At 42.6% G+C, this 14,949-nt stretch overlaps 1 long non-coding RNA gene across 1 annotated transcript in view; it reads left to right on the forward strand.

Annotated features, from left to right (window-relative positions):
- The first annotated feature begins 14,086 nt into the window (after window positions 1–14,086).
- LOC119860741 overlaps window positions 14,087–14,949 on the forward strand; it is a 29,415-nt gene continuing 28,552 nt past the window's right edge. Inside the window, exon 1 of the long non-coding RNA XR_005294622.2 lies at window positions 14,087–14,693. This is a non-coding gene — a long non-coding RNA (uncharacterized LOC119860741). The remainder of the gene's footprint in view (window positions 14,694–14,949) is intronic.

Consider the following 14,949-nt stretch of genomic DNA (forward strand, 5'->3'; position numbering starts at 1 on the left):
AAGTGTGAGGTTCTTAGATGACCCCGAGTTTACATCAGATTTAATAGTCAATGGCATTACAGCTGACCAGTTTACAGAATTTGTTGAAACTCTGAAGCAGATTCAAGTGACTAAGGATAACTAACAAACAAACAAACAAAGTCAATGGGCGGCAGGGTGACAGCCTACACCAAATTTCATCACAGAGCAAATGTGTATAATTTTAAAACTAAACTGTGTGAAGACAGGGAACATCATAGAAATGGCTGTGTGACTTCTAACTACAGCGGTGTGGCCAAAGGCAGCTATAACCAATATGAATTGGTGGGGGAAGCTGGTATATTAATTGGTTATGAAAGATAGGATAGAATCCTTTAAATTAGTACCCCAGTGGAAGTAAACATACCAATGAAGTGATGGTCCCAAAAGTGGAAACTCATAGGAACACACTGTAAGTAAACATTCACTTACTTGTTATGCATGTCCTTAAAAATAAGCAATTTACAAAGCATGAAGCACATTACAGTATTTAAGATGTATTTGTCTGAGAGCAATAATCCAGCAGCAGGGGAAAACAAAGAGTGAGAATCATCTCTAGGGTTTAAATGGTGCCTAGGGTCCTGTGCTGGGCTTTCTGCATTGGAGTAAATTTCCACCAAAGTGAATAAAGCTCACCCACCAAACAGAATCACAATTAATACCAATTTACTGTAAAAAGGTTTACAGGAAACACTATGCGTGTCATTTTGACAGACACCCACAACATACTGTGCCATTAATCCATAGGCTGATGATGTTATTTACATGCATGATTGCCTCAAATCAGTTCTCTGGCAATAGTCCCAATTAAGAAAGAATACTCTTTATCAGGGAACCAATTAAGTGGATTCTGCTGTACCATAATCTAAATGACAGGTTTCAGAGTAGCAGCCGTGTTAGTCTGTATTCGCAAAAAGAAAAGGAGGAGGACTTGTGGCACCTTAGAGACTAACAAATTTATTAGAGCATAAGCTTTCGTGAGCTACAGCTCACTTCATCGGATGCATTTGGTGGAAAAAACAGAGGAGAGATTTATATACACACACACACACACAGAGAACATGAAACAATAGGTTTATCATACACACTGTAAGGAGAGTGATCACTTAAGATAAGCCATCACCAGCAGCAGGGGGGGGGAAAGGAGGAAAACCTTTCATGGTGACAAGCAAGCTAGGGTAATTCCAGCAGTTAACAAGAATATCAGAGGAACAGTGGGGGGTGGGGTGGGAGGGAGAAATAACATGGGGAAATAGTTTTACTTTGTGTAATGACTCATCCATTCCCAGTCTCTATTCAAGCCTAAGTTAATTGTATCCAGTTTGCAAATTAATTCCAATTCAGCAGTCTCTCGTTGGAGTCTGTTTTTGAAGCTTTTTTGTTGAAGGATAGCCACTCTTAGGTCTGTGATCGAGTGACCAGAGAGATTGAAGTGTTCTCCAACTGGTTTTTGAATGTTATAATTCTTGACGTCTGATTTGTGTCCATTCATTCTTTTACGTAGAGACTGTCCAGTTTGGCCAATGTACATGGCAGAGGGGCATTGCTGGCACATGATGGCATATATCACATTGGTAGATGCGCAGGTGAACGAGCCTCTGATAGTGTGGCTGATGTGATTAGGCCCTATGATGGTGTCCCCTGAATAGATATGTGGACAGAGTTGGCAACGGGCTTTGTTGCAAGGATAGGTTCCTGGGTTAGTGGTTCTGTTGTGTGGTGTGTGGTTGCTGGTGAGTATTTGCTTCAGATTGGGGGGCTGTCTGTAAGCAACCCTGCTGCTGGTGATGGCTTATCTTAAGTGATCACTCTCCTTACAGTGTGTATGATAAACCCATTGTTTCATGTTCTCTCTGTGTGTGTGTGTGTATATAAATCTCTCCTCTGTTTTTTCCACCAAATGCATCCGATGAAGTGAGCTGTAGCTCACGAAAGCTTATGCTCTAATAAATTTGTTAGTCTCTAAGGTGCCACAAGTACTCCTTTTCTTTTTGCATAATCTAAATGATTTGTAATCATAAAACAGCATTCTAAAAAATGCAACAGAATTTCCCCAAAACAGTGAGTTGATTCATTTCTTAAATTAAGAACAAACAACCCACATAATTATGCACTGCAAGCATAACAGCAGTAAAGCTAGGCTAACGCTAATATCAGATCTGTGGCAATACAATGTCCTGCTGGGGTTACAGCTAAAGTAAATATCAGGTCTCTTGCAACTAAAGCTCTGATGCTACATTTTTATTTCCTACTATAACACAAAAATCTATACAAAACAAAAACAAAAAAAGTTTTTTCTTCACCCATCCTTCCCCTCATGAAAGGATTTAAACTTAAATTTATTGTATAATCCACCAGGTGGCACCTTCCAGCAGACTTCAGCTTCATTATGTGGCAGCCAAATTACCAAAGAAAACATTTAATTTAGAGAGTCAGGTTACAGCTCCTAAGTCTAAATATGTAGTAAGGCAGCTTGTACTTTCATTTTAATCTGCTCGCAGAATTTGTCACTGTTTTTTTTTTTGTTTTTTTTTTTTAATGTTTCCATTAAAGGGACAAGGTGGGGTGAGGTATTATATTTTCTTGGACCTCACCTATCCTTGTCTCTCTTGAAGGGCTAAAATCCATATGCTGTTTATGTTACAACCTGATATATAGACTGTGTCAGCTCTTTTTACAGGCCCAAAATCCAGAGTTTGGTCAAGAAGACAGAGGCCTAGCAAATAATGAACAATATTAGCTAAGAAGCGGAACAAACAAAGGACAACCTTGCTTTTTGCTAAGATAAGCTTGGTCAGCAAGAAGCCAGGTGGAAATTATAATTGGGGGCTTTATCTCAAAGTTGCAGCCAGACCAAAGGAATGAAAGGGGCCCTGTTTCTTCTGTAGAAGAGGTGCCTTCCTACACACCAGCCTTGAGTTTATGGAAGAGGTTCAAACATGTCAGTATGAGATATGATATCCTCCCTCTCACAGATGTGCACCTCTCCTCCAAGCCATTGCCAGTGCCTGCCTTAGAAACACAAATGAACAACTAAAAGACAATCTTTATTGCTATATACTTTTCATTTGTCCTTTTGCTTTAATTCCTAGGTATGTACCTGTCCGACAGTCAGGGGAGCTACTTCATTCCTATGGATCCCAAATCAGAATTCAACATATATATTTTATACTAACACACTCTATATATTGTTTAAAGGAAAACACCAGTGTACTAATTAAGTGCCATGTGTTTACATAATGCCTCCACCCATGGTTTTAGGTTATCTTTTGACCATTGGCTACTGTGCTTATCTTGTCTTGCTGCTAGACCTATCCAGGGGTTTGGGATTGCCTACCTGGTCATTTCCCTCTGCCCATGGAAAATCCATATAATCCACTGTAATCAATTGTTTGACAGTGTGTCTGAGCCTAACAAGCAAGGTGACACTCCGCCAGCACTGTGCATAATAAACCCACGTGCTTGATTCTATCCGGTGTCCATATTTTGTTCCTTCACTCTAATATCGTGGTACCAATATGGCTACAACAACACAGCATAGCATACAATGTTTCCAATTGTCCCTCTGTATATTAAAAGGACACAAACTCAGGAATTCACTTTTCTTTGGTCTTTTCAGCTAAATGTATGCTCTTTATCATCACTGAATCCCTTGCTGAATAATGCATAGTTACTAAAATTGTACAACAAGAGAGAGAGATGTACATGGCACTTTCTGCCTGAGGATTTGGCTTACAAAACTGCAGCGCCTCTTACTGAAGACTGCAGTACTATTAAGTGGCTTGTGTTTGCATATGCACTCTTATAACATCATGCACATTCTTTGGCTTCTGCAAAAACTCCTTTAAAGTGATTGGTTTCAGAGTAGCAGCCGTGTTAGTCTGTATTCACAAAAAGAAAAGGAGTACTTGTGGCACCTTAGAGACTAACAAATTTATTAGAGCATAAGCTTTCGTGAGCTACAGCTCACTTCATCGGATGCATTTGGTGGAATGCATCCGATGAAGTGAGCTGTAGCTCACGAAAGCTTATGCTCTAATAAATTTGTTAGTCTCTAAGGTGTCACAAGTACTCCTTTTCTTTTTAAAGTGCTTGTGGCACAACGTATTGTCGTGTGGGTACATATATAGGACTAAGTTCTGCCCTTGGCAGAATATCCTCCTTTATATAAAGATATGATAGTGACAAAGTTTGATTTAATTACAACAATAATATATGCTCTGCTGTATATTTAGATTTAGGAACAGTAGCCTACAATGCTAAATTAAATGTTTGCCTCAAATGGATTTCAGTGCAGTTACACTGGTTTTAACAGACAGCAGAATTTTTCCCATGCTGTATGTAGATCAATATTTGGTACGCGAGTGTCTTGCTTTCCAAATGACTGAATCAGCTAAGAAAGCTCGATGAAAATAAGTCTGTCAGTTTGTAAACACGCTGGAAATCAACACTCATTTTAGAATAAAATCTAACTCCAACGCCTCAAGTTGTCTATTCTTATTGCACCCCTGTGAAGTCAATGGAGTTATTCAGGTGTAAATGAGAAGAGATTTTAGCTGTCATGGCCATTTGTGTACAGCAGCAGAAGAATTATTTTACATTATCATTAGCTGGATAGTGGTGATTCAGACATGTGATACAAAGTGTGCAAGAAAATGTATGTATAGATGTTGAGTTCCATAATCAGTACTATTCCTCTTCTGTTAAAACCCCACACACGCAAATGCAAAAAGCTCAGGTTGCCCTGGGTGTAAGTCAGTGTAGCTCCATTGATGCAAATGGACTCATTTACATCAACTTAGCATCTGGCCCCAAAATCTACATAGGAAGAAAAGAAAGTCCTAGATCTTATGTCTGAGAAAACTCCCCTCTCCCCCCGAAAGGCTGAATTGAGCATCTTTGAGCTCTGCTAATGTCATTCCCGATTGGCCAACAGGTCACTGCAGAGTACTGTAAAAATTTAATAATAAGGCTGTGTTTTGCCCTCATCATGTTTCAGCACTCCAGACAGCTCCTAGGTCACATGGATATCTCTGGGTTTCACATGGGTCAGTTTCTTGTTGCAAGTCCCGGCTTTGAACCCTTGTCCTTCCTGCGAGATCACATCACAGTCCAACATCTGATCGCTGAAATAAAATCAAACCAGAAGTCTTCCATTGGAACTAAGATCTATTTAACTACCTAAGAGAGCCAAAAATTGGGCTTTTCCAGAGAGCTTACAAGACATGGCCCCAATCAAGTCAATGTCTCTGCATGGATAGATCTTCTGCCCAGAGCTAGTGGCAGGATTAGGATCTGATACTTAATCAGCAAACACTGGTCTAGAAAAGGGACCTGTCCAAGTTGCTCCCTGATTGCTGTATTTCATTATTTCCCGGGGCACCTGTGTCCCCATATCCTTGCCGACGGTGGAGATGCAACGTCTCTAAGACCAGTTTGTTCTAGTATAGAGTGGTCAGTTCTTATTTTGCAGACCCAGTTCTGCCATTGATTCTCTAAAGATCACAAAAATAAAGTACCGTCCCATTCTTTAGCGTAGCATCCCCATTCCTTTGTCCTGGGTTTGGGGGCTGGATCTCAGTTCCCAAACCCCTCTGTATTCTGCTTACAGAAAGCCAGAATACTCAGGCTCTGTGCAAGTGGAGTGCATTGCTCCCAGAATAAGGGCCTTGTTTTATGGAATAAAGCTTGGTTGGCATGGCAGATTGAACTCCCCCAGAGGAGGACAAGCCTATTGTTTTATTCCCCCCAACTGAGTTTAGCTGCAGTTTTGGAAGCAACAGAGCTCAAGTTTTTGCCCCTCCGCATGTAGCATGTTAGAGATTCATTTGTGATACATGAAATGTACATGGCTTTCTATGTTGGTAAGAACAAAGAATACAGGTGTGCAATCCAGAGCTGGAAATTGAAATTGTGTCTCTAGCTGAGGCCCAGTTGCAAAAATCAAACACCATTTGCAGCTCTTTTTGTTCCTTCAGTGTCACCCTCCTTCAGATGCGTTTTACTAGATGGCGCCCGGAGCTCCTCCAATGGAAGGTGCTGTAGAAAGATGACGTTTTGTTATGCTACATCAAACCAGCAATGCTGGGCCTGAGGCCAGAGGGAGTTAGAGAATATTGTTCAGCAGCCCCGAGACAAGGCCAGAAGAGCCTTGCAAACATACAAGTCGGATTATGTGCTGCACCTAGGGAGGGCACGATGGCATGGAAACTAGAGGTGGAAGACACCTAGGATGTCATCGTTCTCCCATCCTCCGTCTGTCTAGTCTATTTCCCTAAAGGGCAGGAAAATATCTCATAGAATAGACCTGATCATGATCTTGGCTATGCTCCTGCATAGGTGAATAGGGAATGTAAGGAGCCCTGTTACTCTCCTGCATAGGTCAGCCATATTGCCCGTAGCAAGCGCTGTGTGGGAGAACAGTCACTGCCAGCCTGCTACTTCCCATCCGGTATAGAAGGAATGGGAGTGGGCGAAACCTGGGTACCCTGCCTGTCGCAGCCTCTCCACCCACCATGCTGGCCAGCACAGCTGTGACGACCTGGCTAGGAGGAAGGAAGAGGTAGCAGCAGGGACCAAGATGTCACTCAGTCCCAATTGGGTCCCATCTCTGCTTCAGGGGCAATGCAGCTACACACTGCTGTTGACTTGGGGTGGACTGCAAAGTGCTGTACAATGCCCAGCACAATGGGGCTCCGACCTTGGCTGGAACTGCTAGGCTTTACTATAACACACATACATTAATAATATATCTAGCTTGCCCCGCTCTCACAGACAGCTAGCATATTGTATAGAATAGGGTGGTGCCCGTGCGCGCGCGGGCGCACACACACACTCACTCTCTTTCTCTCTCTCTACCACATGCTGACTTTTTCATCGGGATGTATTGAAAAATCAGCTCTGCACTGGTTATTTTTTGGATACGTTGTGGTGCTCTGGCACTCGTTTTGCTTTTCTGCAAATTTCACTTTTTTTAAAACTAGGAAAACAACACAGTTGGATCTGCCACAACCTATAAGAGGGCTGTCACTGACTGAGCAGTTCCCTTTGCAGCAGCCTCATAAGAACACAGGAACGGCCCGACCAGAGGTCCATCCAGCCCAGTATCCTGTCTGCTGACAGTGGCCAATGGCAGGTGCCCCAGAAGGAATGAACAGGTAATCATCAAGTGATCCATCCCCTGTCACCCTTTCCCAGCTTCTGGCAAACACAGGCTAGGGACACCATCCCTGCCCATCCTGGCTAATAGCCATTGATGGATCTCTCCTCCATGAATTTATCTTGTTCTTTTTCTCACCCTGTTATAGTCTTGGGCTTAACAACATCCTCTCTCTCCCTCCATTCTCCCTCTTCAGGGCTCCCCACAAACTCCTACAGGTCCAACCACCCTACACTTTAAGTTCATTTAATGCCCATGAACAGGTCCAAACAGTCCCACCAGTGAAGTCCATCACTGTAATCCAACGGTTTGTACTTCTCTCTGGCTCTTCTGCCATCCACAGAGAGCTTGTCTCCTGCTACAGCCTGCTCTGGTCATCTCTCTTAGCTCTCTCCCCCTGCAGTTTACCCTTCTGGCTCTGGCTTCCTTCTCTTGCCAGTGTCTTGTCTGTTCTGAGGGAGAAGGCAATCTATATACTGCCCTCCTCCAAATTGGCTGGAAGGGAGGGGAGCTCCTGATCTGGGGCCCTTTCAGGAACAATGTCCTGTGGTTTTCCCCCATTCAGCTTCTAATTCCCAGGACTGTTTCCTCTCTTCTGCTACCAGGCCATTCCCTGGGTCTTTGTTCAGTCCAGCTCTCTGGAATGGGGTCTTCTGACCCCTCTACTCTTAAAGGGCCAGCATACCCCATTACTCAAACCTTACAGTGACACAAAGGGATTTTCTTTGTGACACTTCTTTCCCCTCCAGTATGGGTTGAGTTCAACTCGCATCCCATGTGAGCCCAATTGATCGTTTTTATGATGAAAAACAAGGCAGCCTAGTATAGGAATTGGGTCACTTGTTGTCAGGAGAAAAATGCTCCCACTGTTCAGTATCGTGGGATTTGCTGGCATGTGCTGGACTGTCATTCTAGCTAGGCTCCTTGGAAACTTAGAACTGATTATGATTAACACTGTGCTGTGAAAATGCAAATGCACAAATAACCCAAGGAGCAGGTAGTAATAAATACAGTTTTTTAAAAGTCTCATGCTCTGAAATCATTGGTGTCTGCCCATCCCTTTCCCACCCTTCCACTAAAAACAACTGAGACACTCCAAATTGGGTTCGCAAAAAGAAAAGGAGTACTTTTCAAATTTGCAAATTAATTCCAATTCAGCAGTTTCTCGTTGGAGTCTGTTTTTGAAGCTTTTTTGTTGGATAGCCACTCTTAGGTCTGTGATCGAGTGACCAGAGAGATTGAAGTGTTCTCCAACTGGTTTTTGAATGTTATAATTCTTGACGTCTGATTTGTGTCCATTCATTCTTTTACGTAGAGACTGTCCAGTTTGACCAATGTACATGGCAGAGGGGCATTGCTGGCACATGATGGCATATATCACATTGGTAGATGCGCAGGTGAATGAGCCTCTGATAGTGTGGCTGATGTGCTTAGGCCCTATGATGGTATCCGCTGAATAGATATGTGGACGGAGTTGGCAATGGGCTTTGTTGCAAGGATAGGTTCCTGGGTTAGTGGTTCTGTTGTGTGGTGTGTGGTTGCTGGTGAGTATTTGCTTCAGATTGGGGAGCTGTCTGTAAGCAAGGACTGGCCTGTCTCCCAAGATCTGTGAGAGCGATGGGTCATCCTTCAGGATAGGTTGTAGATCCTTGATGATGCGTTGGAGAGGTTTTAGCTGGGGGCTGAAGGTGATGGCTAGTGGCGTTCTGTTATTTTCTTTGTTGGGCCTGTCCTGTAGTAGGTGACTTCTGGGTACTCTTCTGGCTCTGTCAATCTGTTTCTTCACTTCAGCAGGTGGGTATTGTAGTTGTAGGAATGCATGATAGAGATCTTGTAGGTGTTTGTCTCTGTCTGAGGGGTTGGAGCAAACGCGGTTATATTGTAGAGCTTGGCTGTAGACAATGGATCGAGTGGTATGATCTGGATGAAAGCTAGAGGCATGTAGGTAGGAATAGCGGTCAGTAGGTTTCCGATATAGGGTGGTGTTTATGTGACCATCGCTTATTAGCACCGTAGTGTCCAGGAAGTGGATCTCTTGTGTGGACTGGTCCAAGCTGAGGTTGATGGTGGGCTGGAAATTGTTGAAATCCTGGTGGAATTCCTCAAGAGCTTCTTTTCCATGGGTCCAGATGATGAAGATGTCATCAATGTAGCGCAAGTAGAGTAGGGGCATTAGGGGACGAGAGCTGAGGAAGCGTTGTTCTAAGTCAGCCATAAAATTGTTGGCATACTGTGGGGACATGCGGGTACCCATCGCAGTGCCGCTGATTTGAAGGTATACATTGTCACCAAATGTGAAATAGTTATGGGTGAGGACAAAGTCACAAAGTTCAGCCACCAGGTTAGCCGTGACATTATCTGGGATACTGTTCCTGACGGCTTGTAGTCCATCTTTGTGTGGAATGTTGGTGTAGAGGCTTCTACATCCATAGTGGCTAGGATGGTGTTTTTAGGAAGATCACCAATGGACTGTAGTTTCCTCAGGAAGTCAGTGGTGTCTCGAAGATAGCTGGAAGTGCTGGTAACGAAGGGCTTGAGGAGGGAGTCTACATAGCCAGACAATCCTGCTGTCAGGGTGCCAATGCCTGAGATGATGGGGCGTCCAGGATTTCCAGGTTTATGGATCTTGGGTAGCAGATAGAATACCCCAGGTCGGGGTTCTAGGGGTGTGTCTGTGCGGATTTGTTCTTAACTGCTGGAATTAGCCTATCTTGCTTGTCACCATGAAAGGTTTTCCTCCTTCCCCCTCCCCCCCCGCTGCTGGTGATGGCTTATCTTAAATGATCACTCTCCTTACAGTGTGTATGATAAACCCATTGTTTCATGTTCTCTGTGTGTGTATATAAATCTCTCCTCTGTTTTTTCCACCAAATGCATCCGATGAAGTGAGCTGTAGCTCACGAAAGCTTATGCTCTAATAAATTTGTTAGTCTCTAAGGTGCCACAAGTACTCCTTTTCTTTTTGCGAATACAGACTAACACGGCTGCTACTCTGAAACCTGTCCAAATTGGGTTGATTGTGTGAAAATTATCCGGTCTGAGGTAGTTGTCTGAGGAGCAGTGCTAAAATGGGGTGTGGTGAAACTGGATTTAGCTCAATTCACATGATTACTATGAGATTTTTCTTCTTATCTGCCTGGATTAGCATTGTTTATTGTAGTAAAATAAATCCCAAAAGTCAATGTCAAAGGCTGGTATGGTTTTCTTTGAACAAATGCAGACTTCGCTTCCTGAAAACGAATGTTCAGTTGGAATAAGCTTCATTTCCCCTCGAGTGGCCAAAATATCTAGGAAACAAGTCGATGGTATCTATCTTTAAGGAAGTCTGTCTCTTTAAAGAGGGCTCAAGTGGCTTTAATTTCCATGGTCTGGTGGGAAGATAGAGGAGAGGCAGGGAATACCCCCCAAGCATACAAGTCTGTTGGAAGAGCTCCTAAAGTGTAACACTTTAATCTATTCCTGCCCTTATATTAACTAGATAATTTAAATGATTTCCTATGGCAGGCAGTGGTTGCTTCTGTCTAAATTCAGGCGGACCCTCCAAGGGAGAGGTGATGACTGCTTTTTTAAGAGGGTAAATACAAAGATGGAATGCAAAAGGAAGGAATGGAAGAGTACTTCACTTTGTTCCACGTTTTGCAAGCAGTTGTACTGTCAGAGACCAGGAATTTGCTCTTCTTGTGAAGAAGTTCTTCTAATGTTTTCCCAATAACCAAATCCCAAACTATTCCTCCCACTACTCTTGTGGGTGTGCAGCAGGCATATAAATAATCAGATTGGCAGAAGTTCTCACTGAAAGTTGTAATTTGACTTAAAACAAGCGAGGGACTGTTACTAATTAATTATTAATTATTATTATTATTAAGTTTTTTATGGTAACACTCAACCAAGAAAAGGGCTCCGCTGTGCATACACATAGGCAGAGACAGTCCCTACCCCAAAGAGCTTACAATCTGAATAGACAAGACAGAAAAAGAGTGGGCGGATAAACAGAGGCACAGAGACAGGAAATTACTTGCGCAAGGTCAAATAGTCATTGGCAAAGCTGGGACTAGAACCCAGGGTCTCCTGAATCCCTGTCCAGTGCACTATACACATTGACCTCTTCATAAGCAGAACACACTCTGCCTTTGAAACCACAATAAAAATACACCCTTGGCCCCAAAAATGAACCATACACCTTGCAGGATGACATTTCAGTCCGATTTAGCTCTATTGCTATATTTTTTTAAAAGCAGCCATAAGTGTTTGTGCAAAACTAGCATAGCATAGTCTGGGTACAAGGAAATAGGAAGTTTCCTATATGCAAGTCATCCAATTAACCTTGCTATTTTAATTAAAAACAAAACAACAACAACCACCACCACCACCCAAAGCCACTTGTTGCAGTCCTTCAGATCGGAATAGCTAATAATCCTTGTCTAATCTTCCTGCTCTGCATTCAGAGATTCTGCCTTACCTGGAATTAATCCAATTGATTCCAAAACAGTCAGAGCCAGCTAGCCAGAATGCTGTAAAGTCACCCCAGAAAAACTGTAGCTCTTGCAATGATGCACTTACCATTCAATCTTTTAGGCTAACATTTTCAAAGTTGCCTACGGGGTTTGGAAGCCCAAGTTCAAATCTCCAGGGCATCCTTGAAAGTGTCAGTCTTAATTCTTACAATCCTGGTCCTCCAACCACTTTCCAATCCCTTCACTCGTGCATGAAACCTTTAAAGTCTTTCAAATTGTGCTTGTCAGTAGGCTCACAAATTTTTCATAGAGATGAGCCTAGGTCTTAGTACCCCAGAAATTTGCCCCTGGTTAGAAGTGAATATCCGAGTGGATTTATGGCTTTTCTTTGAACAAATGTTAGCAAATATTTGTGCAGCATTTACCCAATTTGAAAGGGAAATTGCAGGGATGTCTACTGCTCTTCCAACTCTTTGAACACAGACTTGTAGGTTAGTGGCACTGGTTCAACCATGAAGTCTTCTTCAAGATTGATTTGTAATGGAAAAAGCATAGTTAGGTGATCAAGTTCTCCACTCAGTCACTATTTGCATAGTGTGATGAACACAGATTGCTCCATTTAAAAAAAAAAATCTCTGAAAGAGGAAAGAGAAGGACAATGAAGTTTAACCCAGCACTAAAATATTATATAATGATGAAGCTAGCTAGGGGAAGGAGAGGGGAAAAGAGAGCTGGTGACGAGAAAATTTAATTGAAGTGAATAAAATCTTAAATGATATAGACAATGTCATCTTGAATTACTACACTCAGCCCCACCGAGGGAAGAGAACTAGGAGCTATAAAATAGAAATTGAGGAGAATCAAATTCAGAACAGATGTCAGGAAGTACTTTCCCAAGCGGGAGCATCATAATGCGTGGAATGACCTACTAGACAAGGTTGTTGAAGCTAAAACACCTGGGCCTCAAGAAAGAATCATGGCATCAAGGGAGATTAGATGTGATTATAAGTAGGGTATGAGCTTTGATGCTCCAAATGGCCTCTATAGAATCTGTTTGCTTTGCTTTTGTTACTTACACTTCCTTTAAAAAAAAAAATCAATTACAAGACTTGATACATTTGGGAAAAATCACCATTAGCCTGTGTTGTCTCAGAAGTCTCCAAGCTGATCTGGTAGAACTCCCTTTAAGCAGGATATTCTGACTTTTACGGTCTGTTAGTTCAAGGCCTCAGTGTCTCCACAACAGTGACCTGAATACAGTTTTTTTCTTATTAGGGGCTAGGCAGCAGCTGCCTGCCGTTATGACACAAGTCCCACCTTCCCTCAGCTAATCAGCTACATCTTGTAGGTGCTCTGTCCTGCAAAATTTGATTTCTGGGTTTCTTGCCTTTTCTTGATAAGCACTTTGTTGCTGAAGTGGCTGCTAGCAGGTGTCTGAAGTATCTGACTAGATGGCATAGAGACTGCCTCTGTTGATCTGTTGCTTCAGCAGGGAGAAGGCTCCCCTTTCATAAAATAGATCTGCTCCACAGCCTCAGGTGTTCAAGAGTCAGGGAAAGAGTCAGTCCCTTTACCTTTTATATTTGTCTTTAAAAACAAAGACAAAACCTTTATTGTAGGAAAAGAAAGACAGCACAAGTGCACAGTGAAAACAAAAGAAAAATATGCTTAGATGGAAAAACATCCTCATGTGATTGTTATTGTGACTTGGTTGGATTCTGGAAGATTATTCTAAATTTTGACACAAGACACACACACATGCTATTTGCCTAGGGCCAGATTCTCAGCTGGAGCTCCCTCCTATGGAGCTATGATAATTGACACCATTTGAGGGTCTGCCCCCTAAGCTACAGCACCTCACTATCTCCTTGTCTTACTTGTTTCCTCTTTATCCCCATCTAGTGTATGCCATTTTGTCTTCCTAGTCTTAACCTAGATTGTTAGCTTTGCAGGGGAAGAACCTTCATAGCACTGGGCACACTTACGATACTATGTAAAGAAGTCACAAGAAAAATAATCCTGTTAAGACAGGAGAGAGGAGGAGGAAGAAAAGAGTGAAGGAAATGATTGGGTGAATGGAAAGATACAGCTGGGTAAATGGCAGGGTAGCTGTCTGAACAAAGATATAATGTTGATCCTTCCTGGTAGCTGTGACTTCTGGGCTAAGATGTGATAATTCACAGAAGCTATCAGAAGAAAAGGGAGTATATGGAGGTCTGTTGTGTCCAACAATGATGTCATGGCATCATGTGTGTTCTCATGTGACAGTATAGTCCGATCCATGAGGAGCAACAACATGAATAGACATCTCACAGAAAAGTATAGGGTCCTACTGAAGACTTGGCATGATGCTTGGCCCATTTTTCAATCAGTTTTTTTTGTGTCTGTCTTCTTTAAAAGTGATTACAACCTTTACTGTCTGTTCCTGGCTATGGCTTCAAAGTTATGAATATTTATGCTGCTAGAGGCGACATTCTACCTAAGGGAGTCTGAAGCATTTTCATCGACCGTCCCTCCTTTACTTTTTGAATTCCAGCTTGTCATGGAAAAATTTGTTCAGGAGTCTGTCATCACCCATTCTGAGAACATCACCTGCCCATATAAGCTGAGCTTTGATGATCATTGCCTTGATGCTGGTTGGTTTTGCTCTTTCAAGGATATGAAGTTTTGCATGTTACCTCTCCAGTGGACCTTCAGAATACATTGAAGTCAAGGCATTTGATATTTTTCAAGTTGCTTGATGTTTGCAATAAACTGTCCATTTTTCACACCCCGGTCAGAGGGATGCTATCACTGCCGCATTGTACATCAGTGCTGTTGACAGTTCAGTGGTGTGGTGGTTGTGTATCCTGTGGCAAAGTCTTCCAAAAGCCTGAATTGCCTTTTGTATTCTGCTTGATATTTCTTGATCCAGGGAGACATCACTGGAGATTGTGCTGCCAAGGTATGTAAAATGATTGGTGCTCTTTAGTTCTATACCATCGATGAGGATGATGTTTGGCTCAGTGGGAGTGGTTGATGGGGCCGGTTGGAAGAGGACTTCAGTTTTTTCCAGGCTGATGGTGAGTCCAAACTGTTTAGTTGCTTCTGAAATTTTGTCAGAGATAAGCTGTAGGCCACTTTCACTATAACTAAGTAGAGCACAAGCATCTGCAAAAAGAGCTTCACGTATGAGTTACTCGAAGACTTTTGTCTTTGCAGTAAGCTTTGGAGACTTAAGTATTTCCCTTCAGTTCTGTACCTTATCTAGGTGCCCTTTTGAAGGTTGTCCATTGTGCAGTTCAGAATGGCTGGAAAGAAGAGACCAAGAAGGGACAG

The sequence above is a fragment of the Dermochelys coriacea genome, chromosome 8 (assembly GCF_009764565.3).
Source record: "Dermochelys coriacea isolate rDerCor1 chromosome 8, rDerCor1.pri.v4, whole genome shotgun sequence".
Classification (NCBI taxonomy): Eukaryota; Metazoa; Chordata; order Testudines; family Dermochelyidae; genus Dermochelys; species Dermochelys coriacea.